Raw genomic sequence first — 25,430 nt, 5'->3', positions numbered from 1 at the left:
AAAGAAGGGATGGGAAGGGAAAGATAAAGAAAGAAAAGAAAAGGATACCAACAGAAAAAAAAAAATCATTTTTGTAAATGGTCCTGTAGAAATTCTGATAGTAACTCAAACAATTATACCGTTAATAATTCAGTGTTGGCTGAAAACACAATTGTGAGTGATTTATACAGACCAGAGTTGGCATATGTTGTACCACAGGTGAAAGTGAGGTCACCAAGAAACCACTTCAGTTTTCCCAGAAGTACATAGTCAAAAAGGTCACTTGTGGTAAAAGATCTTTTGGATTAGTCTTTTAAATCAATGCTGAATTAAAGACAATTTACATATAAATAGGCTAATACTCTGGCGTTGAAATTAAATGAATTTTTAAAAGATTTAAGTTACTGCAGAAAAGGTCAGTTAGACATTAAGTATACATAATGTGATTTTTGAAAACTGCTTGTCTTGTTGGTTTATTAATATTTTGTATTCATTGTCAATGTCATTCTAAAAATGAGTGCATAATTAGCAATGAGCCAAAGTCAAAGACAGGCCTCAAAGGTAAGGAGAATGTATTTCACAAATCAGCATTTGGAAGGACAGGTCTAGGTGTCTGGACAAGAAAATAGTTAAAATTAACCTTTGTCCATATATTAATGTATATTAGAATTAAATATATCATAACATAAACAAGCACGCATCTCTCCAGTGAAGTTTATTTTGGGGGGGTAGGGGTAGGGGATCCATGGGCTGGGAATGAAGTTTATCTTGACATTTAGCCTCACTGATAAATTTTCAGCTCCCCCAAAACACAAAGGCTGTAGGTGGCCCAATGAATTATCAGAAGGAGATCACGATCATAATCTGCAATCCAGATTTGCCTACGAGGGATAAACTTCCCTCTCATTTGTTGTGTCTATTGTTTCTCCATATTGAAGACCTTTGAAGAGAAGTTTCCTCAGCTAAGGGAAAAAATAAAAAGCACGAACATCTCTGATTCAATCCCAACAAAATACCTAGCCAATAATCCTATACACCACATTCCCTGAGCTATTGAATACGTGAATAAATATTTAACTAAACTTTCCATCTTACCATTATTACCAAACCTGTGATTGAACTAAGGAGATGCTCAGTGAAAGCCTTGGGAGAAGTGCAACTATTCTGTGTTCCCTGAGCATCAACAGTGCAGCCACTACTGGCTAGGGTATGTTATATACTAAGGAGGTACAGGTGAAATGCAAAGCATAGTTCCAGGCCTCAAAAAGCCTATAACAAATAAGCTTTTAATACTCAGAACAAAATATGAAAACAATATAATATGCCTAAGTCACCCAGTATCCAACTTGATGAGGAGACACAGATTTCAGGTCTTTGGTCAAGTATGAATGAATTGCCAGCCCTAAATAATGTGAAGGCAACTATGAATGAGAACATTCCAATTCCCAAGTAAATCTCAGTTTCCTGAATCTTTATCTCCTTAAATGACTGCAAAAAAAAAAATCCAATAATTAAGAAACTTCAAGTCATACATAAAAAGGCGTTGTAGTAGAGTATAATATTTTATCAACTACAATTTTATACATGCCTCTTCTTAAAATTGGTATCTCTTCATCAGTATTCACTAACAACTCCTAAGCTCACCCAGATGGTGGGTTGGTTCCAAACACAGGCCCCCCTGGGTCAGAGGATCTGACCTCTCTCAAGCTCTGTCAGGAAATGCCCTGACAAGAGAAGCAGCTTCCTATCAGATGGTCTTTGCCCAAGACCTTCTCACCCAACTTTTGCAGACCTAAACACCTTAGAAACTGCTTTTACCTCTAATACCCAGCACTATACTAACGAGAAAACCCTCAGCTGTTTATGGCAGGCGCAGGTGTTGTTTTCTTAAGCCTTTACGTGTGTTACGTTATGTTTCCCTGTTTGTTGGAGTGAGAATAAATCCCCATGTACACATATGTGTACACACATGCACGCCTCACACACATGCACTCACATAAAGAGTATGTTACAGTTAAACCTGTTCTGTCGACAGCCTCTCAAATCCAGAGAAATTCATGATTCTAAATGCAGGCACATATTCAGGATAAAGACAGGAAGATTATAAATACTCCAGCAATTACCAGAATAAATAAATTGCCTGAGGAACATAAACATTTGCAACACAGCTTTGGTGGTTCACACTGATGGTCGGGGAACCTGTTGCAAATATGTGACTGGCAAATCAAACATGATTAAAAATGCAAAGATACTGCACCCAAATGGCATGTTTTATTTGACAACGAACCCTGGACTCAGAGGCCCAATGCAATCTACTAGTAGAAGTGCTTTTTGGTAATTCACTTGTCCACCGAGGCCCACTTCGGAGGAATCACAATACAAAACCCTCTCAAAGTAGGCAGAGTCCTTTATGGCCATTAGTAATTCCATTTTGAGAAAGCCCTTCAATATAACAATTGCTTTGTTTTCTTTCGATGAGAATTGATGGTTTGTGTTTGACCAAGATGAGCCCCAGAAGTTGTTAAGAACTTGCATAATACATTAGCTATAAGTAACTGAATAAGGGTCTTCAAATATGTTTAGTGAAATGAATGGCTGTGTCAATGCTGGTGGGCAAGTGTCCTTTTACTGAAACTAGAAAAGCAGAGGTTGAAGTTATTTATTTAGTTATAAAAAAAGGATTATAGGGCTTCTAAGAGTGTCTAAGAGACACTAGAATGTCCAAAGGAAGGAAGCAGTCCTCATTTCCCTGCTGTCTCAATATCATTTGATTCTACCATATGTTATTTGTTTATATACATACATAAATACATACATTTAATGGCATGCAAATTATGCCATTAATGACATGCATATACACACATACATGTAGACATTTAAAGATTTCTTTCTTAGTACTCATAAAAGTTCAGATTGAATACACGTCATAGGTCTCAGAATCACATGCTGATCAAAGGATTCATGAACAAATAATTTATTAAAGAAGCATTCCCAGAAAAAAACTAGTGAAGAAGTAGCAAGAAGCAGGTAAGGAAATGGCAGATGTCAAGCAAGGGTAGGATTTTGGGTAAGTCCTATGGATGGAGTATTCCCACCAGAGGCAAGGGAACTGGACCCTCTCACCAGTTAGGATTGCCCTGGGGGGGGGGGGGTTGTAAACTCCCACGTACTTGTAGCTCTCAGCAGGACTAGTGATGCCAGTAACTCAAGATCAGTCCTGAAAAATGTTTGCAGATCCAGCCCTTAGAAGGAAAAGTATACAGCAGTTGGGGCAGGGCTCACTGAAATGAGGAAATGGCTGGAAGGGTTCTAGGAAGTACATAGGCACCTTCTGCTATAACAAGGCAGCAAACAAACCTTCATCTCCCTGCCATAATAACTCCTGTTGATATTTTTTTAAATATAACTGAGAGTAGAATAAGGTTAGAAAATCTAATAACATAGAAAGACAGGAAATAAAAGTTTCCATTCTCTCACACTCCTTCCCATGCTGACCTAGTCCTTCCTATCAAAGGTTACCCTTATTTACAGCTTCCTGTATTTACTTTTATCTGCAGAAGTAAATTGGTATACAATCTGTCCCTATTTAAATATTCTTTTAAAAAATAGACAAATTGGACTTTAGTGTACAAACTTTTCTATTTCTTGCTTGTTTCAATTAAGAGTATATCTTAGATGTATCTAGAATATATCCTGGATATAAATTTTGGATGTATACTAGATCAACTGATAGATAGGAAGGAGAAGAGAAGGGGAGGGGGAGGAGAGGAGGGCAGGGAAAGGGAGAGAAAAGAGGATAGATGGATGGATGGACAGATGACTACTGTACTTTTGATTCTAAGATAAAAAAATTTTCATGTTAACATTTCTGAAATCAGGATGTTATAATTGACAGCATCTTAGAATTAACAAAATGCAGTAGATGGCTATAGTTACATTGATGGATGACAGTTGATCACATACAGCTCTATTAAACAAGCAGTAGCACAGGATAGCAATCAAGAATATATTAATACATACTTTATTATTGAGGCATCCTTGCATTCTTGGGATAAGCCCCATTTTTGATAGGGCTAATATTCTTTCAATATTCTGATGAATTATATTTGCTACATTTTTTTTTTTTTTTTTTTTTTTAAACATTTTCTTGTTTTATTGTATTTTGTTTTTCCGTTTTTTGTTACATGGGCTGGGGCCGGGAATCGAACCGAGGTCCTCCGGCATAGCAGGCAAGCACTTTGCCCGCTGAGCCACCGCGGCCCGCCCTATTTGCTACATTTTAAGTGAAGAATTCATAAATTGTTCATAAATAAAATTGATTTTATTTATAGTTTTCTATTTTGTACTGTCATTCTTTGGTATCTGGGTTTTGTTGGCTTCAGAGAACACATTGGCAGTTTCCCTTCTTTGTTTTATGGATAACTTTATTTTTATAATTATTTGGCTATCTAATACATGAACTTAGTATCAAATTCACAGGTATAAAAGGGCATACAGTAAAAAGTATTTCCCTCCTACCTGTCCCCAGCATATCGATTCCCTTTTCCCAGAGGCAATCATTATTATCAGTTGTTTTTTTATTCCCCTACAGATACTACACATCACACAAACACACCATACACACACCACACTCACACCACACACCACACACACATATCACACAAACCACAGACACCACAAACATACTACATACACCACACGCACTCATCACCCCACACCCACACAGGCCACACACCACCAACACCCTGCACCACCCCCCACCCCGCCACACACATATTTACTCAAACAATGATACAATAGACAAGATGCTCTACATCTTGCTTTCCTTTTCATTTAACTTTATGTTCTGGAGATCGTTCCATAACTATACACACAGAATTGCCACATTCTATTTAATAGCTGTATAGTATCCGTTATACAGATAAAAAATTAATTTTACCAGTTTCCATTTTAAAAAGCACTATCATCTGTTCTTTAAAAATTCAAAATAATTCACCTCTGAAAGCATAAAGACCAGGAGTTTTTCTGAGATCTTTCCCAACATCCTCAGTTTTTCCTAATGTTATTAGTTTTCTTATTTTCTCTTGGTCAAATTTGGGTGCCTTGTTTACCTACGTAAAAATCCCTTCATCAAGATTTTCAAAGTTACTTGCAAAAATATTTCGAAGGTTCTCCTTTTATTCTTTTAATTTCTTCTTAAGTGCAATTCTTTTCCTCCTTTTCATCCCTAGTCTTGTGTTTTTCTCCTTTCTGTCTTTTTCTTGATTAGGCTAGTGAGTAGACTATTTCATTGTTCAGCATTGTTTTCATAGAATCAGTGCTTGAGTTCATTTATGATACCTACTGGGATTTGTTTTTAAATTAGAGGAGTTAATTTCTGATTTTATTTTTGTTTGGTTCTTTCTGCTTTCCTTCTGTTTATTTTATTTTCTCAAGTTAGATGCATAATTCCTACATTTTTATTGTTATTGTTCTTGTTTATAAAGGAGGTGTTGAAAGTTAAAACTTTCTTCCAAGCCCTGCTTTAGCTGTAGCCCACACATTTACACGTGTACTTTCACTATAAATGGTGTCTAGATATTCTTCAAGTTGGGTTTTGAATGTTTCTTGGAATTAAGAGTTGCTTAGAAAAGAGTTTTGAAATGTCCAGATTGGAAGATTTTGATATTGATTTCTAGTTCATTGTATCAAGCAATGAGGACTTTACAGTTTAATTTCTTAGGAATTTCCTGAGATTTCTTTATGACCTAAGAATGGCCGTGTATTGTAAAATTTCCAAAGGCCAATGAAAAGAAGATACATTTTTCATTATCAGAATCCAAACTTATGTATTATCTAGCCCACCCTCATCAGTTATTTTGGTTAGATTACTTATTTTTTATCCACTTGACTGTCATTGATTTACAGAGGTTAAAATCTACTATGCTTCTGTTTGTTTCTGCTTGCATTTCTGGAGTTTGCACATTATCTATTGCATTACTCTATTGTTTGCTATATCCTGGACCCCACACTTTAAAGGAACTTCCATATCACAAACACATCCACACTGAAAATGATTAAGGAACACAAGGGGGCCTCTGTTGCTCACAATTTGGTATTCGGCTCTGGTGCAGCACAATCATTAACTTCTACTCCTGTGCCTGAAGCTGTCCATGCCCTAGGAAAATGCTTCAACGCTGTGGTGACTTAAAGCTGTATGAACCTCAGAAAGAAATATTCTTAAATGTAACCTATTCCTGTGGACATGGACCCATTGTAAGTAGGACCTACTGAGGAGACTACTTCGTTTAAGGTGTGACCCATCTCATTGTGGATAGGTCTTACTCCTCTTACCAGAGTCTTTTATAAATCAAATGAATACAGAGACAGAAAGAAAGAAAGCCATGGAAGCAAGAAGCTGAAAATAAGGAAACTCAGTAGAGAACAGAGAGACTAGCAGATGCCACCATGTGCCTTGCTATGCGGCAGAGGAGCCAAGGATTGCCAGCAGCCTGTCTTCGAAAAAAATGCATCACCTTGATCATGCCTTGATGTGGACATTTTCACAGCCTCAAAACCACAAGTTTGTAAGCTAATAAATTCCCATTGTTTAAGCCTAAACAATTTCATGGTATTGCTTTAAGCAGCCTAGGCAACGAAGACACTATCTTACCTTTCTTGAATAATATCACTGCAGAAAAGGTGACTGAGTTTGAACAATACAAAGGGCTATGGTTGGGTTATGCAACTGCAGATGTCAGAAATGGACACTGTTTTGTGGTGTGGGAGGGGTTGGAGCTGCGAAGTACTTAGAAAAAGGACATATTAATTTGTTAAATCTTTCCTCCCAGCATGAATGCCTCAGATTCTTGCATAATGAAATTTCAGTTCCCTGTAGTGCTGCGCATCCATTTTCTTGCATCAAAATCTTCTAGTTCCAATTCACAGTTCCAGAGGTCTCACAAATTCAGGCAGAATTCCTAACAGTTACATATAGTGGCTTAGGCAGGTTTTGCAATAGTCAACAATTCATACTGCCCTTAAATTTGAATATATATAGGTCACAACATAATATATCAAATCTGCTACCAACTCTTTGCGTTGGCAACTAGCTGGACATTAAACACAAAATTGCAAAGAGTTCTATTCTGATGAAAATATTTAATGAAGTTTAATTAGAATGTCAAAAAAATGAAAAATTCAGCCATACTAAACACTTTGATTTAAAATTTTTCTATTTGTTAATATATTCTGTAAGTTGCCTTTTAATTCTAAGAGATAATTTTGAATATTCTATAAGAACTATAACTTTTTTGGAAACATTTGAAAAAAATAATCTTAACACTTCTAATTACTTTAATTTAGATTCCCGAGGAAAATGTATTTAATTTGTATACATGTTGAATACAAACGCAGTTTGGTTTTTAATCCTTTCCAATTGGGTCCTCAATTTTTTTCTCTAAAGGGCTAGATGGTAAGATATTTTTCCCCATGGCAACCTTTGTGCTGTGGCTATTTCCTGCCATTGTTGCACCAAGGGAACCATAGATAATAAGTAAATGAATAAGTGTGACTGGATTTGGCCCTTACGCCTTAGTTTGCAGATCCCAGCTTTCGATCATTGCTGTCAAAATACATACTTTATGTAAAAAAGCTCTGATTATAACAACATCATTTTGTTGAAATTGAGATAAGAATACTAAATTTTATGAAATGTATCTTAATAATTTATGAACTATGGAGGTCTTTTTTGCACTCATCCAAACATCATCAGACCAATAACAGAATATGAGCGATAATGATCAAATTAATTTGTCATTAAAAAGTTACATTGCCATGGTAGAAGGACCAAAATACACATACACACACACACCCACATTTATTTAGCAGTTTGTTAGCTAGATTTATAACTTTTAAATATTTAGGCAGATGGTGGTAGCTTCCATTTGTACTCCTGCCCTGGCCCCACAAATATCAGACATAGGCCTAGACAGCAGTGATCAAAACAGGCTACATTGCTGCTCTCTCGGATATGCATTCTAGTAGATTCTAGTTCACATTCATTAATTCTACTCTAGACCAGTTGCTCATCTCTCCAGCACACTACTGCAGTAGCCCTTTCATTGCTTTCACTATACCTACTCATGCCTCCCCAGTGTATTTTCCACACAACAAATTAATATTTTTAAAACGTAAAATGGAAACCATCACTTCCATTATTAAAGCCCTTCCATTGCTTTCATTACATCCAAGATAAAATTCAAAGTCTTTTATGCAGATATGATGCCCTCTAAAATCCTATTGCTGTCTATCTTCCAGCCACATCTCGCATGCTCCCTACCTTACCCAGTAGTATCTACTCATGCAGGCCTCTTTTTGGATCTCTAAAACACTGAGGCATTTTGTGCCTTGGGGCTTTGCATGTGCCATCCTTCCAGTCAAAATGTTCCTCTTTTCCCCTACCCCCTTTGCAGGGCTGACTTCTTTCATTTTTTTGGAGCTCTGCTTAAGCATCATCCTAGAGAGGACTTCCTGGTCCATCTTATCTAATATATGCAACACTTCTTTTTTTTTTTCCAATACCCCCAGTTCATTTCCTTCAGAACCTTAGAAAGAAATCTAATTATACAAGTTTATTTGTTTTCTTGTCTATCTGCTCTCCTGTAAACTCTTTGAAAGCAAGTACAATTTCTGCTCTATCATTTCCAATACATACCATAATACCCAGAAATCACAGGTTTTCAAAAGATATTTGTTGAACAAAAGCAATGAAAATCCATTCTAGACATATTCAACCCCTCCAGCATGAAGCCTGCATTCCTTCAGGGATGGCAATGTCAAGGTTCCCTGAACCTTTAAACACACTCAGAGCCTTTATTCATGCTGTCTCTCCAAGCTGAACATACTTACCCCACTCTTTCCTGTCTTCCAAATGCTCCTCTCTACCAAATTCAAGTACACCTTTTCCACACAGTCTCTAACACCCTCATTAGCACCACACAACAGTTCTCTCAATTTCTACCTTTGTTGTCTGGATCATTCACTTTAGGTATTAGTTTTTTAGGGCTGCCTGAACAAATTACCACAAAATGGGGTGGCTTAAAACAACAGAGTTATTCTCTCATAGTTCTGGAAGTCAGAAATCCAAAATCAAAGTGTTGTCAGGGCCATGCTCCCTCTGAAAGTCCTAGAGAAGAATCTTTCCTTCCTCTTCCTAACTTCCTGTGGTTCCCTGCAATACTTGGTGTTCCTTGGCTGTAGATGCAATTCGTCAAACTCTCCCTCCTTCACACGGCCTTCTTCCCTATATATCTGAGTCTCTGTGGGTTCTCTCCTGTTCTTATAAGGACATCAGTCTATTGAGTTTAGGACCCACCTTGATCCAATATAACCTCATCTTACTACATCTGCAATGACCCTATTTCTAAATAAGGTCAAATTCTCAAGTACTAGGATTTAGGACTTCAACATATGTTTTTGGGTGGACACAATTCAATCCACAACACTTTAGTATAATCTTATGCTGCTTAATACTGTCTAAATCTAATTTTCCTCAATGAGGCACTTAATAGAGACCATGTGCATTTAATCCAGCAGGAAGCATAAAGGGGAGACTCAAAACATATGTATACTATTCACTATTAGCCTGGGTTCTCCAATGCCCACACACACACCCAATTCTGGAAAGCAGGTCCCTGAGAAGAAGATTTACAAGCAGGTAATATATTTGGGAAGGAGTCCCAGATAATAGGAATGGGGAGCTAGGGATACTAAAACAAGGGAAAAGGTGTCTTAAGTCAGATTCTTTAGAAGCAGAATTGCATGGAAATTCTCATGCAAGTAACTGACTAAAGAAGTGAGGGAGCAGGATGAGACAGTGAAGACACCAAGCAAATATGCAATTTTAGCTGAAGTCTAGCCTCCACCTGATCCCACAAGGAACTTTGGATTGTGTCTCATCTTGACAGCTTAATAGTCATTGGCTATCTGTCAATCTTAGGAAAGAGTAGGGGGAACCTCCCAGGTATTTCTGGAGATGGTAGTGTCCCTCAATGGAGAATAATTCTCAGAAGTGTCCAGCTGTGAGAACTTTGCATCCCAACACCCTCAGCAACTGGGGCCTGAGTGTGCTGAGCTAGTAATGGCAAACCTGGTGGGGTACCAACAGCATCCTCTCTGGAGGGAAATCCAACAAGGGTGTATTCTCAAGACAGTCACCACTGTGGGCAATTGGGGTTCAATCCTGCTGTGACCCTCTAAGAAACCTTATATAATGGACCTCAAAATGGTCTGAATGAGACATGGAAGAAGGGAGCATTTATCCACCAGTTCCCATCTGCCACTGGTCAGGATTATTCCATGAGTAATTAACTCCCTTGCATTTCTAGGCTTTGGGATCATCCCTTTCCTAAGCTGGTTTCCACAGCAATGGCTAGAGTAAAAAGCGGAATACGAGGATGGGAGGTGTGCCACATATGAAGCCTATAATACATGAATTAATTTATTTCCCTAAATCTTTTTGGAAAATAAGGCTGATTCATCCCAGCCCCTTACAGAAGACCTAACAGGAATTTTCAGGGGGCGTTGGGGCTGTTCTTTCTACCTGCTGCTCTTAATTATACATATTGAACTATTTCCCCAATATACACTTTCAGTTAGGCAGGTCATGTGGCCTTTCGGGTCTAGATCAGGCAAAAGAGAAGTGAAAATTAACTTAAGAATCTCATGAGAGTTTTTGGCTCTCTGTATTTTTCTTAAGGTCATTGGCACTGATAGTATTATTTCATTCTTTGATGATGATTGCATGTGTATATTTCATTAAAAATTCAGATATTTTCTATAATGAGAGCAAAGATGAACTCTATATATGAGGTAGTGGTGATGATCATAATGTGTGCACATTGCAAAGTGGTCCCTGAACACTATCTTCAATTACTTCTCCCAACAAATCAAACAAAAATGATAAGTTCCCACATTGAAACAAATCTGCAAGACAGCACAGTTTCTCCAATTCACACAGTCATTAAGAAGTATTGTTTGTGAGGGGCTAGAAACACATGACATCCAACCTCCCTGTTTAACAGAGCCCAGCAAGGACTCAAATGCACAGTTCATAATTGTCATTATGAAAGAATTTCTGCCAACAAGTTACAGTCAGGTTACTATCATTCAATCATGTCTCTAACAGGAATAATTTCATGGTAATCGGCGTATTCCAGACAAGAAAAGAACGCAAATGGCTGCCGGAATCATTAATGGTTTGTGCTGACTTTCACGGTAAAAATGACAATACATTAGTTTACCAGATGCTGGATCAAGCCATGGGCCATTAACAGGAGGGTGTTCTCGGAACGTTTTCAGAACAAATACCAGCTGGTTTATTTTCAGCTTGCAGACATAATCATATGCATCCCATATCAGATCCACCACAATGTTGTCACATACATCATAAATGAAAGACTCCACAGGCTCATTATCGACTCCTATTCTTAAAAGCAACACATTGTCCTGCCGAGGACCCCCCCCAGCCCCAAATATTAAATGAGTATTTAAATAAACTGCAAAGTGCACTGCCTTGAAAAAATAAAATTTCATATAAAACTACTTTCAGTACTCAAGTATTCAAAATGTCCTTCATTGTCAATTTTGCCTTGACATTTGTAAAAAAAAAACAAAAACAAATTTCTGTCCTGTCAGGAAAGCTTTCAGGCAGAGTCTCTTAGGAACTGGGTGTCAGTTAATTGGTAAACTTAATGTGCTGCATGCAGAAGAATAAAGGTGCCAGCATCAAATAAACAGGTTAAAAAAATTTTTTTAAACTCACCCCAGGAAATTTAATGTACACCACATTAGTAACCAGGACGACTCACATTTCTCAATATGCTGCACAGATACATTCTTAAGAGAAAAAGCTTCCATCTTTCCTGAATCTTCAAAACAAATGTAAAGCTTATTTAAATTCCTGCTCTGTCTTGTCTGTTTATAAGGCTCCTTTCCCAATGCTGAGCAATCCAAAGGGATGCTTGCAAAACAAAAACAAAATAGGTAAAGAAATGAAAGGTAGAGTTCCTGTTTTTACCTGTTGATTGCATCATATTTGCCACTTTTCATGATCAAAAATTACCCACCTGGAAAGCATGAGAAAACAAATCTTCAAATTAGCACTTATTTGGCAAAGTGCTGCGTCTCAAGAATTAAAATCTTGGTCAGTGGGCCCGCTCTTAATTTGAAAAAAGCACCACGCTAAAAGGACCAGAGCGTGGTTTGTGTATGACGTTCCATTACCATGAGTTGGGTGTGTGAGATGACTCCTTGTAATTATTGACGATATATACAGTAATTGTTAATTAGTACAGTTGTAGCCAGTGGCCACCAAAAACAGGATGGCATTCTTACCTCATGATTAGAGGTTTTGTGAGCATTTTGGGGTGGGGGACACGTTCTCACTGAAGACTCTTCCGCCCCATTCACACTCATTCAGCTCTTTCTAGGGGAAGTTAAAAGCTGCAGTGATAATCCCTTAAGTATGACTTGGAAGAGTATAAAAGGTACAGTGTATAAGCAATTGGATGAGGAAGGCTTTTATGTAAAAAGTCACTGAATGGTGGCCGAGGACACTGTGCGTGGGGAAAGAGAGAATCTGACCTTCCTTTCTAAGACGGTCAGAAAAGTGGGACTAACATGGCTGTTCAGTCCCGTTTAATCATCCCGATTTCTATGCTGTCCCTGCCCCTTGTTTCACCTTGCTTCTCAGTCAACCCGCTCCTCGCTGCCATTCCGCTCTCAAAGGGGGAGGAGGGAGCAAGGAGATTTTTGGTAGTGACCCAGTTTCTTGTTGCATGCCAACTCAGCCAGCTGGCACTGAACAGGCCAAGCCTTCTTCAGAGGGGGTTAGCAAAACCCAAATTAGCATGCTCCATTTTTAAAAACTTGCTTTTATTTAAAGACTAATTCATGACAAACAGTGGCTCCCGCACTGCAGTCTGGCGCCCTGGGGGCTGGCACCCAACCAAACACATGCAACTAATTGCCACCCTTGGATGACACGCAACTAACAAGCTCCATTTTGAGGCAGTAGATTCACTAAGAATGTAACCCCGGAAGGCAGTGGAGGCAGAAAAGCTCCTTTCATAACCCTGTCCTAGGCTAATCACCACAGCAGAACGCCTGAAAAACACTTTTGTTCCCCTGCACCAAAAATTTGTCTCCATGAATGGCTGCAAGCATGGCTAATTTACAGGAAGGTGGCAAGAGCACTGCAATTCCCCTCATGGTTATTGGAAGCAGGGGTTCTGTCCCTCTCCTTGCACAAGGAAGTGCCCACAGCTGCACAACGTCCTGAAGCTCTGCATCTTGCCCCACTGACAAGTCTACCAACACCCAGTACTTCCCCTCACACTTTGGCTTAGATACTCAGGCCTCCTCTCTAAGCAAGGGCTCTGGAGCCAGGATGTCTAGATTCAGATCCCAGCTCCATCATTAGCTAAATAATTTAATCCATTTATGTCTCAGTTTCCTCATCTATAAGGTGGGAATACTAACCGCATCTATTTTGTAGGGTTATTATGGGTATGAATTAAGTTAAGCTTAACCAAGCATATAGATCAGTACCTGGCATATCATTTCTTTACATAAGAAGCCCTTTGAGTAGGAGATAGCCCAATTTTATGAAGGAAAATTTCCCTTTATATATTCTACATTTCAGTCAAAGTGCACTTTTACCTGCAAACTTCCAGGTTTTCTATCTCTACACCTACTATTTCTTCCTCTTTTCATCTGTCCTTCCCCCATCGCCCAACTCTGCATAACCAAATTCCATCCATCCTCCAAAGCCCTCTTTCAAAGACACCTCTTGCAGGAAGTCTTCTCTCCATCCCCAGTTGCAAGGAATCCTTCATTCTCAGCATGCACATAATACTTCAGGAGATAAAGGACAGCATTTTGCATGCCTGCTATGTTTCCTCTTTTAAGCTGACCACATATTTTGAGCATAATCTGTGAGTAACTGGTACTCAGTAAGCACTTAACTGAACATTTGTTAAATAAGTAGATAGGTATTTTGCACAAATTGTTCTGCACAAGTGAATAGCTGTATAACATGGCTACGTTGAGAACTTACAGGGAAGGACAGGAGAGTAAGTTCGTAAGGACTTTCATCGTTGCATTTGCTCAAACTAAGAGTCCTATTTAACGTGTCATTGACTTAAGCTCACAAATCAAAACCATCAAAGGGATTTTTCAATAACATATACAAATGGGAAGGATTAGTACTCATAACAAGAATATTCTGGAAATCCACAGGAGGATGTAGGAAAATCCTTTACTCCTTAAGGTGAGTTTTTGCTTCCAGATCCTCATTATGTTAACAAAAAGTCAATGACAGTGGCAGCAGATGTGACCCTTAAATGCAAAAGAATTTTGTTTAGGTGAAAAACCAAGATCTCTTCAGAAGTTGTGGGGTTTAGCTACTTCTCCCATAGAGACAGGAGAATAACAGCATCCCTGGCAGCAGCCACAACACTGTTTCCTGTTAAAGCCACAACCTCTCACTAGGAGAGGTGGAGAGGTAGAAATTTCCAGCTAAACACCTTTGTACTTTATAGGATGAAGCTCATTTCAGTCCTCCTAGGATACCTGGAAGCTTTATGAAGACATACCTGGAGCTTTATGAACTCCTGAGAATTTGGACCAGACTCTCATGTCGACATTCCTTTCTTAATCACTTTATAAATCTCCTTGCTGTTACCAGCATATACCATTTTGTACTAGGTTATTTGATTTTCCCACATTATTTTAAATCACTGATACCCTATTATGCAGATCCCTCACATTAATCTGCAAGCAAATGGTTCCTAAGGTATTTGTTCATAACTCTCTCTAAAGACATGAAACTATTTTACCTGGGAGAATAATCATTTATAGACATATTGTCTCTCTCATCAGATTTTGAACTATTTTAGGTCAGGCTTATGTTGGCTCCATTGTATCCCAACCAGTATCTAATGTGATGTGGCACACATAGCAGGGTCACAGTAAAAGTTTGCTGCAGTTCACATAGACTTTGCTATGACAGTAACAGCATTGCTGAGAATCAGAAGCAACACAATCACAAAGCTATCAGCACCATGAAATCAACATTTTAGAGAGTTAAGTTTAAATATCTCCCTCCAATTTTAATCCAACTTCTAACCAATTGACTTAGAAACATCTGACACCTTCATCATGACTTACAAATTTGTCTGAAATACTAATGAGGAAAATGAGTGGGTACTAAGGGAACTTCCATTCTCCAAAGAATCAGACTTCTAAATTATTACTCAATTTAAGTATTGCAAGAAATTTTCCAGCCTCTTTCTAAAATACAAAGTAGTCATTTTCGAGTGAATAATTAACCATTTCATTCATCTAGAGGTCATAAAAAGTACAGAAAAGCTGATTTCGATGATTTTCTATTAATTTTCTTTTTCCTTTTGGTTGCTGGGGAGGTAAGAAAGAAGGCCCACACGAAACTTGAATATAGCTTCCCTCCCATCATTCACTTAGTAAAGTCTTAAAGTTATAGAATCTTAATTTAAAAAATTAAAAAGATGCTCTAAAATATCTCCTGACTATCTGTAAAACATCTGTAATGTTCTTCCTAGTAGCACAACATTCCTGTGGACTAATCCTTGCTGGCAATGTTAAAATGATCAATTGTCACTACAGTTTTTCCCCCCGTGATTGATTAGATAAAGAAGTATAGCTATGGCTCCTACTTTCATGAAACTTACATTCTATGGAAAGAGATAGTTTAAAAAAAGAAGCAGGTAAACAGATGAATGAAACAGTGATGATACATTTTCTTTAAGCCTTAACACTCTATTCTCTATCCTGGTCCATCCCCTGTTAACCAGATTCTAGATTCTGACTCTATGGATTTGCTGATCCTAATTATTTCATATTAATGAGATCATACAATATTTGTCCTTCTGTGTCTGGCTTATTTCATACAATATGATGTCTTCAGGGTTCATCTATGTTGTCACATACATCAGAATTTCATTCCTTTTTATGGCTGAATGATATTCCATTGTATGTGTATACCACATTTTGTTGATACACTCATCTGTTGATGGATACTTGGGTTGCTTTCAGTCTGTGATGGTTAGGTACTGGTATCAACTTGGCCAGGGGATGTGCCCAGCTGTCTGGTCAGGAAAGCCCTATCCTGCCCATTGTTGCAAGGATATTTAGTGGCTGGTTAATAAACTGGAAGGCTGGCTTATTAAATCATCAGTCTATGGCAGCTGTGGCAAATTACATCTGTGATCAATTAAGTATATGCCTCCCACCCATGAGATAATCCAATCACTGGAGACTATTAAGGGAGAGGGGAGACTTTTTCACTGCTTCTTCAGCCAGCAAGCCTCTCCTATGGAGCTCATTGAGACTCTTTTTCAGAGCTGCCAGCCTCACAACCTGCCCTATGGATTTTGGACTCTTCCATTTCCACAGTTGTGTGAGACAACTTCATATAGCTCATATTTACAGTTATCTCCTGTTGAAATTACTTGTTACATATAATTTAGTTTATTTAATTTTTAAATTGACTAAGATTTCTCAGCAATCAACATGCATTTTTAGAAACTCTTAAGTTAGAAAAGCTAACATAAAATGTTCCTAAATGCAAAATTTCTTATATAATCACTAAATTTAGCAACTAATAACAATAGCATAATGTTCATTTTGCTAGCATTTCATTAACTATGGTACGTAAAGTTCAAAGAGACAACAGAATGTGTGTGCACTGCTGAGTCTCATGGGACACTAGATGGTAGATTTTGTTCCCCCAAGTGAAGCTGACGCTATTAAAAACATATGTGCAATTATAACATTCATGATCCCAGTCAGGTGCAAATGAGTGTACCAAAATCCCTACCATTAAAAATGTTAAAACCTGCCCTGAACTTACAGTGATTTACACAGTCTCATCTGAAGTTCCACCAAACTTCATTCATAAAGACCATCTTGCTTCTTCAGCAAATTCTCAAAGTCTGGTGCATAGAATCACCTAGAGCTCTCTTTAAAAATGAAGATTTCTGTGACACATTCTTAAATAATCTCATTTAATATTTCTAAAGTAAAGCCCAAAAGCCATCATCCTTAACTCCCTAAAACCCTAAAGGGTTTTTAACTCTTTAGGAAAGATTGATTAATGTGGGAAGGGCTGATGATAAGGGCTGTGAGATTAGTCTTGATTTAAGATACTGGACTACTTAAATCAATCAACCTAGTCTCTCTTAATCCTTGCTCACCTTAGAATCATACAGGGAGCTTTTAAAAATAGTTTTTACCCTCAAAGATCCTACTATACTTGTTCTGGGGTAGAGCATGGTCATCGTTATATTTTAAAAATCTAAGAACAAACAAATTGAGAAATTTCCATAGCCTGAGGGCATTAGACCCCAGAAAGAATTAACCCACCCACTGAGATATTGATAAGGCATAAACTCCTTACAAATGGGAAGAATTGCCACAGAGATACAGCAGGACTAAAACCCATCCAGATCTCTTATTCCCAGTGTGTGTCAGCCCTAATACACCCAAGTTTGTCTTAGTTACAACACAAGAAAATTGAGCCCTTCCCTCTGGTTATTATCTGCTGGCAGAAGGATTTAGTAGTTCTATTATAAAAGCAGCTCCATTATAATTACAGTATTTGAATTATAAACAAAACCCCCAAAATGCAGATGAGTCCTTTAATCAAAACTGTAAAACAGAACAATTTCTGGCTTCAGTTAAAAGCAAACTCCAAAATATTAAGAGTAAGCTCTCCAAACCTTTGATTCCTGCCTCTTACCCATAAGAGCAGCGTTACACATTTTTTCAATTAAGCAGTTTGACAACCTGTAGAAACCCACAGTGCATGATTTAATGAGCATATACTGCAGGCATGGCAATCGACAGGCTGACAGTTTGCTCATTTCAAACTGACAAGAGAGCACTGCACACTAATAAAAAGGTTTTTTGGGTTTCTTTTCATTAAATAAGGTTTACAGTTGACGAACATTCCAACTGTATTGGCAAAGCTGTCACAGATGGTCCCCGCCGTGACCTTACTCCCTTGTCACTCTCCAAGCCCTCAAGTCTTGACTGAGAAATTACTTTTTAAAAACAAAGCACAGACACAAAATATGGACATTTTAAGTTTCTGTGATGTTGTCAGGGGCTATGTGGAGCCTTCTGAGTCATGAATCTCCATCAGTGATTTCACAGTGCATGAATTCTTACCCAATATGGGCTGGTTCTTCACATCATCTGCTTTATAAATCGGAATTGTTCTTGGGAATAATGCCAAAACTGCTAAATCATTCAACATTTTAGAAGCAGTGTAGAATACTGGAGAAAAGCATGAGTTTTGGTGGCAGAGAACCAGTGGTTCAAATTCAGACTAAAACTCACAGATGTGGCTGGGCCTTGCTTGGTCAAGTTATATCACTTCTCTGAAATAAACATAGATAGTTGACACACAAAGCTGCAGAGTATGGAGTCTTAAGAAAGATAACCATAATGTGACTCTCCTGAGACGTCTATCATGAACCTTTATTAGAGTTATATAGAAAGGCAAACAGTAAACTCATACATATTGAGAACTCCCACTCGACACTGTGAATAGCTTCACAAATGCAGTCTCTATTAACGTCATGAAAGACAGAGGTTATAGCCCCATTTTAATAAAATCTCAACAACTAGAAAGAATCTTAGAAAGCATATGAGAAATCACTTTCCGTGCTTGGAGGTAGGAAAAGCTTTGCTTCTTTCTGGAATGGACATGTTTTACCTTTTTTGATCAAAAGAAAATGAAACTTCCTGTGCTTCTCTCTTTGCTCTGCCTTCCAGAAAACTCTCCATGAATTTTCATACTCAGTGTGTATTTGCAATTCTGTTAGCAGCTATGGTTAGCAGATTTGTTTCTTAATTTTCTATGTATATTTTAGTCATCTTGGTTAAATTGGCTAAAAGCTACCTCAAATGAGATGGAGAGTTCTTAGCTGGCTAGTAAGGAGGCCATGACCAGGACCCAGCTCAGCCGCCTCCAGGCGAGGGACCCACACATTTATCATAGACAATGTCACAAGCAAGCATAGTGAGGCCACAACCTACTGCTTTGGTCCTATGTTATGGAGAAGAGAAAATCTATTATTCCTCTATTTAAGAGGATATAATATGGAAGCTTCAGTGTCATTCTTTCTTAAATGGGGATAATATATCTTTCTTAAGATTATTATGATGATTAAGGGAGCTAATATTTGCAAGAACATCTAGTACATATTTGATACATAGTAACAATGGAAAAGTATGAAATATTAACCTTTTAAGAAATAAATATAGCCAGATTAAATGGAAGCAGTTAAAACTCAAATGCACAGACCCTTTAAACTTGATCACATATCCCTCTGGACCCCATGCATTGTTGTAAGACCCTGCCCCAGGCTTGCTGCCCTTCTCTCAAGTCCCAGGGAGCAGAGGATAACATGGATATCTGGGAAAGCTGACCCCAGTCTCTAAATTCTTATGGTGAACATGTCTACTGGAAATACAGAACTCCATCAAGAATGCATGCATGAAGTTTTTAGGCTTAATAGCTCATATAATAGTGCATCCAGTGAAATGGGCCAAAATCATGGGTCCTGTCTCCAGGTGAAATAGTGAGTTTCTCCATGTTTCACAGCCATTTATTACCCCCAGAATGTAGCCAGATATATCTATCATTAAAATGTTCAAAATTGTCTTCAAGGGAGTCCAGGAAAAGGCATTGTAGATCCAATCCCCAGATATATACCCTAATAACAACTGGTCAGTTTGGCTTTCTCAGAAGAGATGGTATAGATAGTGGGGGAAGCTTCTGGAAACAGACAGGCTGGATTTGAAGTCAGACTCTTGTCATCCAGCAGTTACATGACATTAGGCAAGACTGGGAAGAGCCATAGATTCATCCATTGACAAATGCAGGACATACTCCTAGCTTATATAACAATTGTAAGTAGGGCTTACAATATTTAACAACTAGTATGACTAGGACACTAACCAGAATGAACTTAGTAGCTGTCCTGGTGCATAACAATTAACTATGAACTCTATTTGAAGGAATAAATTATGAAAGTGTCTGTCTTGAATCCTGTTTCATGGGAGGCGCTCAAACATATAAAATGCGTCAAATGCAACACACGTGGTATGTTTTATAACTTATAAGCAGTTAGGTACACAGACATCTGTATTCTCCACCTACATTTTTTCCCTCATCTATGTTAAGCTTTCACTCCAAGATTTTATTAAATGATTTTTAGCTCAAAGTGATGAGCCACCTGTGCCTCTTGACCCAATATTGAGATAGTCCTCAGAAAATTTAGACTCAAAAATACATAAAGTGATCTCAGTTGGAATCTTATCAGGTGCATACACATTTATAATTTTTATGTCTTCATAATGTAGTGACCCCATGATTATTATAAAGTGCTCTTAAATTCTGGTAATGCTCTTTGTCTTAAAGTTGAATTTGTGTGATATTAATATAGCTACTCTAGACTTATGCTGACAGTTTCCATGGTATATCTTTTTTCATCAATTTACTTTAAACCTAGCTGTGTCTTTATATTTAAAGGCTGTATCTTAACAGATTCTAGTTATTTTTGCATTTTTACCAGGTCTAATAATGTCTGTCTTTTAATTAGAGTGCTTAGTCCACTAATTAATTTTAAAAATAAATAATTATTTTAATTATTTAAAATAATCCACTGCAATTATTGGTATGGCTGCATTTAAAGCTACTATTTTATTGTTTGTTTTCTGTTGCCCCCTCCTATTTCTTGATCCACCCTTCCTTCCTTCCTGCTTACTTTTTGGATCATTCTTTGATTCTTCAGGCCAAAAATACTATAGGTTTTCTACAGGAGATTAGTCACTCCACAAATTAACTTCAGCTTGCTCTCATTCTAAATGCTGCAAAACAGGTAACTAACTCTATACTGATCTTCTTCCAAGTTTTGAGTTTCAACTTCCCTCCAGAATTTTTCTGTTCATTTTCATTCTCCAGTGCCTTCAGGTAATTTTTTTTTGGTCAAAACTTTATAGTTGTTATCTGTGAAAATTTCAGGTCCACTAAAGTTTATTCAGTCATACTGGAAGTGGAAACAAGTAGAAACATTTAGGAAACATTCCTTTACATTTTCTAGCCCCTCTCTTCAGAATATTTACCCTCCATCCATTATCTCATCTAGCGATACTTGGTTTTGGTTTTTAATAGAAACAGAATTTATACTCACAACTTCCTTGATCATCTTGCCAAGTATATGAGAAGATTTGAAATAAAACTGCAGCACAACATTAGATGATAAAATAATAAAAGCATCAATCAAATCTGGCTTTTAGACAGACAACATTTTAATCTCAAAGTAATGAGGCTTGTACAGGTTCATAACTACCAAAGATTATCTACATGGTACTTTCCCAAGTTATTTCTTTTACCTTATTTTTCTTATCTCAAATATGTCTATTGCCTCATTAAAAATTACAACAGGAAATACCCTAAGAGAAAGAGCATACTGACAATACGGTCTTTAATTACCAACATAGAGCTGGTAAATGCACATTTCCTTATAATAATAATCATCATGGCTACCATTTCTTGAGAGTGTCTGTGTTCTAATATGAGTCAAGCATCTTGGTACTACTTAACATAAATTGTCATTTAATCCTTCATAACCACTACATGAGGTAGTTCCTATAATTAGCTTCATTTTAAAGCGGAAGAAACCAGAGTTTAGAGAGGTTAAGTGAATTGAATGAGACCACACAACAAACAGCAGATACCTATGCCAGTCCTCTTAAAGAGGAAAGATAGCAAACAAGGGTTTTTGGAATATATATGCACATCCCTTTTACTACCAAGAGAGAAAAGAGAAATATTTCTAATAAGTCAGGAAAAATAAGTGGGGATTTTAAAACTTGAAATTATAACCTACAATTCCTCTTTCTACTATTACTGATAATAAATGCCACTTCCTAAAATATGTCCTTCATATTTGACAGCTTTCATGTTTAAAAACAGCCTTGCTGCAGGATTTAAGAACACTAACCAGAACAACAACAAAAGGATCAAATAATTACATTCAAAAACTAGTAAAGAGGCACATAATACAAGTGCCTCATTTCACCTCATTTCATTCACTGCCCTGAGTCCTTTACTCCCTTCTAGGTAAACTCACTAGACAGGCAGGTGATTCACCAGAGAGAAATCAGTCACATTGAGTGGCTCGCCTCATCCCAACACAATCTGAATTTGAGGAGCACTTCTAGAAGATGCAGCAATGTCTCACATCCTAGAAATTCTGGGGGTAATCTGGCTCAATTGTGTAGACTTTGCAGAAGCTCATGGGTTTCAAGTGACCGTGGAACGAGAGAGAAAGGAAGTCAGTATGGAGGGTATGTAGGCAGATAATACAAAGTGGATATGGGAAACTAGATCTCAAATGAAGTGAGAAAAGGAATGTAGTAAATTTGTATTCTGACATAGAGGCCTATTTCTCTTTCTCTCTCTTGCTTTCTCTCTCTCTCCCCCTCTCTCTCTATATATAGTCCATGGGTTTCATGTGACCATTTCCATATATATATATCACATAATATATTCATAATTCATTCATAATATTGATTATATGTGCCAATTAATAAATGCAGAATTCATTTGCAATACTGATTATATGTGCTAAATTGTTTGCTAAAACTTAGGAATGGGAGACTTTAAGGGAGTAAAGATGAGAAAGCATGAGAAAAGAGCAAGAGTATATGTATAAGACCCAAGGCCACTTGGGTCAACATGCTGGGAAACAAGTATCAGATTGGTACATCTCCCTCTTTATTACTATTTTTTTTAATGTACATTAAAATTATCTAGTGAAATTATTCAAAGGTGAAGACAAGCAGTCATTTCATTCTATCTTCAAGCCTTTCTACTGGACTTACCCTACTCTGTCCCAACATAGGCCACTAGGACTTCTGACCAAGAACAATCCCATGCCATTCCAGGAGAAACATCAAATCAGAGGCATGTTCCTGCTGCTGCTAATTTCATCTCAAATAAAAGATCATTTTCAAACCCATGCAAAGCATAACAACTTGGCTTTGTAACTGTTTAACCCTACTTTTCATACACAAAATTATTAAATATGTTTAACTGTCTGATGGGGGTAGAATAATATAATAGCATGTCAATCAGGAAACAGCTTAGCTACATTTCAAGGAAAGGAAAGGTAATGCTTTCTTCAAAAAGTGAAGTCATCACTCTTTTATTTAACTGACAAAATATTTATATCTGAATTTTAAAATGGCAGCTACAAATAGAATCAAAAGAGCATAAATTCTCCAAGGGAATCCAGCCTTGAAATTTTACCATTTAAAAAGTTCTATTTTATGGGCGCACCACAGTAGCTCAGCAGCCATAGTTCTCGCCTGCCATGCCAGAGACCCAGGTTTGATTCCCGGTGCCTGCTCATGCAAACAAAAAAGTTAGGAAAAAGTTTTATTTTATATGTTCATAGGAAGGCTAGTACTGTTTTAAAGATGCCCATAGTAAGTCGGTTATATCAAAATCTTTGAAAACATTTAAAATTAAATAAACCCTACCTTCCAGACCACTGCTTGCTCCTGGGAGTCCTCAGCGGCAGGATGCACTGGTCTTTTATACAGGGTCTAGGCAGGCAGGGGTCGTGGGATACCTACATCATGAACAAAAGATTTACATTATCATTTTGGTAGTGATCTGGGTGGCTTCCAGGGACAATTCCATTAGCAACATTCACCACAAATAGTAAGCTAGCATGATTGTGTCGGTATTTTTAAAAGGGCAGGATAAAGGCACACGTGCGATTTCTGTAGGCATTATCATTATTCTGCAGAAAAGATTCTGTGGTCCAGAGGGACTTAAGTAATTCGCACAAAATCACATGAAGGAAGTGGCAGAAGGGTGCCTTGACTCTCCATTTTCAGATTCCTGGTTCAGCGATGTTTGCATCTTTTGACTCTACTCAGGCACTGGCACTTCCGGGCCTGGAGTTCTCTGTTTTGTAAAAAGATGAGGCTGCCCCATAAGCCCTACAAGGAAGAATAATTCTCTAGTTTTGTGGTAGTCTATGCCAAATAGCTTTTCTAAGTAACTACTTACAGGTCCGGGTACTTCCTTTCCTTTAAAACCCTGGTGTCCACTAGAATCTGGGAGAATCTGACAATGAAAAGAACATGGAGTTTTGGCATACTGACCTGGATTTGAATCCTAGCAATGCCATATACTACCTATGGTGTATTTGCAGCTGTTCCACTTCATTGAACCTTGTTTTCCACCTCTGTTAAATAGGCATAATAACACCTGAGGAATACATTTATTTAGAAGAAAAACTTTTCTTTTAATGAAGACAAAATGCTAAACATGATTTCTGTCAAATGTTGGGTGCTCAAGCAAAGTGCGAGTCCCACGTCCTCACCTTACTGGCTGGGTGACTGAGAGGTGGAGAAGTGGCAAGGAAGCCAGAGAAAGCTCACTGCCCATAAATCAGTTGATGACAATTAACTCATCCTCAAGCTGCTAAGCTCCTGTCTGCTTGCAATCTCTAACTGTGCTTCTCCTTCACTTGCCCTTCTATGAAATAAGAATGCCATAACTGTAAACATCTATTCATTTCCTACGATCTAATTAAAGGTTATTATTTTCTTTCTTTACTTAGTTTTGGTCCATATCATGTTACATGGTCTGTTCAGTATAGTTATTGAAAACAAATAATCATTCATTCAGTTAATACCTATTGAGTGGGGGGTGTAAGAAGGACAGGGCATGGTAGTTAAAAGGGAATTTGGTTTCATCAATAACTTCCTTATTTTAAAAAAACTAAAACCTGACCAAAGATAAACAAATGCTCATTTTTGGGTAATGGATATGCTAATTTTTGAGAGTGCATTTTAATTTTTTTTCTCAGAGTGAAAAAGAAAAGTAGAAAGAAAAATAACTGTCACCAGTTCTGCAATGCACTTAGCTGGTCACAGATGGTTGTTTCTTAAAAATGAAACTCAAAATTTTATTTTAATAATCATTGAGACTGACGGTGGTTCCTCTTAAGTTGGCTCAGCTTGGAGGGCTGAATATAACTTCAGCCAGTAAAGGGAATCATTTGCCATTTGGAATGACATGGAGCCCTCTCTGCCAGGGGAAGCCAGGTGCCACCAGCAACCATCATCTCCAGCACATCCCTCCAAGCCCCCCAACCCCACCCCTTGAACCACCATGGGGAACAGAGAACACAAATTTACAGACAAAGTAAAGTGAGAGCACTCCATGGGCATCTTTTCAACCTTTCTAAAAAGCTTGTTGTAATTTTCTAGAATCAAGGGAACAATATGCTTGATTAGTTCTTCGGCAGACTTGGCAATTTTACTTTTCATATTTCTCT

The 25,430-nt window shown here is 37.7% G+C and overlaps 1 protein-coding gene across 7 annotated transcripts in view; it reads right to left on the bottom strand.

Annotated features, from left to right (window-relative positions):
* The window catches only part of FHIT (fragile histidine triad diadenosine triphosphatase), a 1,619,043-nt gene that overhangs the window by 1,167,921 nt on the left and 425,692 nt on the right, over positions 1-25,430 (bottom strand). For all 7 annotated transcript variants that reach the window (XM_077128814.1, XM_077128815.1, XM_077128813.1 and 4 more), the window contains one exon: positions 23,617-23,708. The gene's annotated coding sequence lies outside the window, so the exon portion shown is untranslated. The remainder of the gene's footprint in view (positions 1-23,616; positions 23,709-25,430) is intronic.

Source organism: Tamandua tetradactyla, chromosome 15 (genome assembly GCF_023851605.1).
Source record: "Tamandua tetradactyla isolate mTamTet1 chromosome 15, mTamTet1.pri, whole genome shotgun sequence".
In the NCBI taxonomy this organism is placed as follows: Eukaryota; Metazoa; Chordata; class Mammalia; order Pilosa; family Myrmecophagidae; genus Tamandua; species Tamandua tetradactyla.
This window is presented reverse-complemented; position numbering and strand designations above follow the sequence as displayed.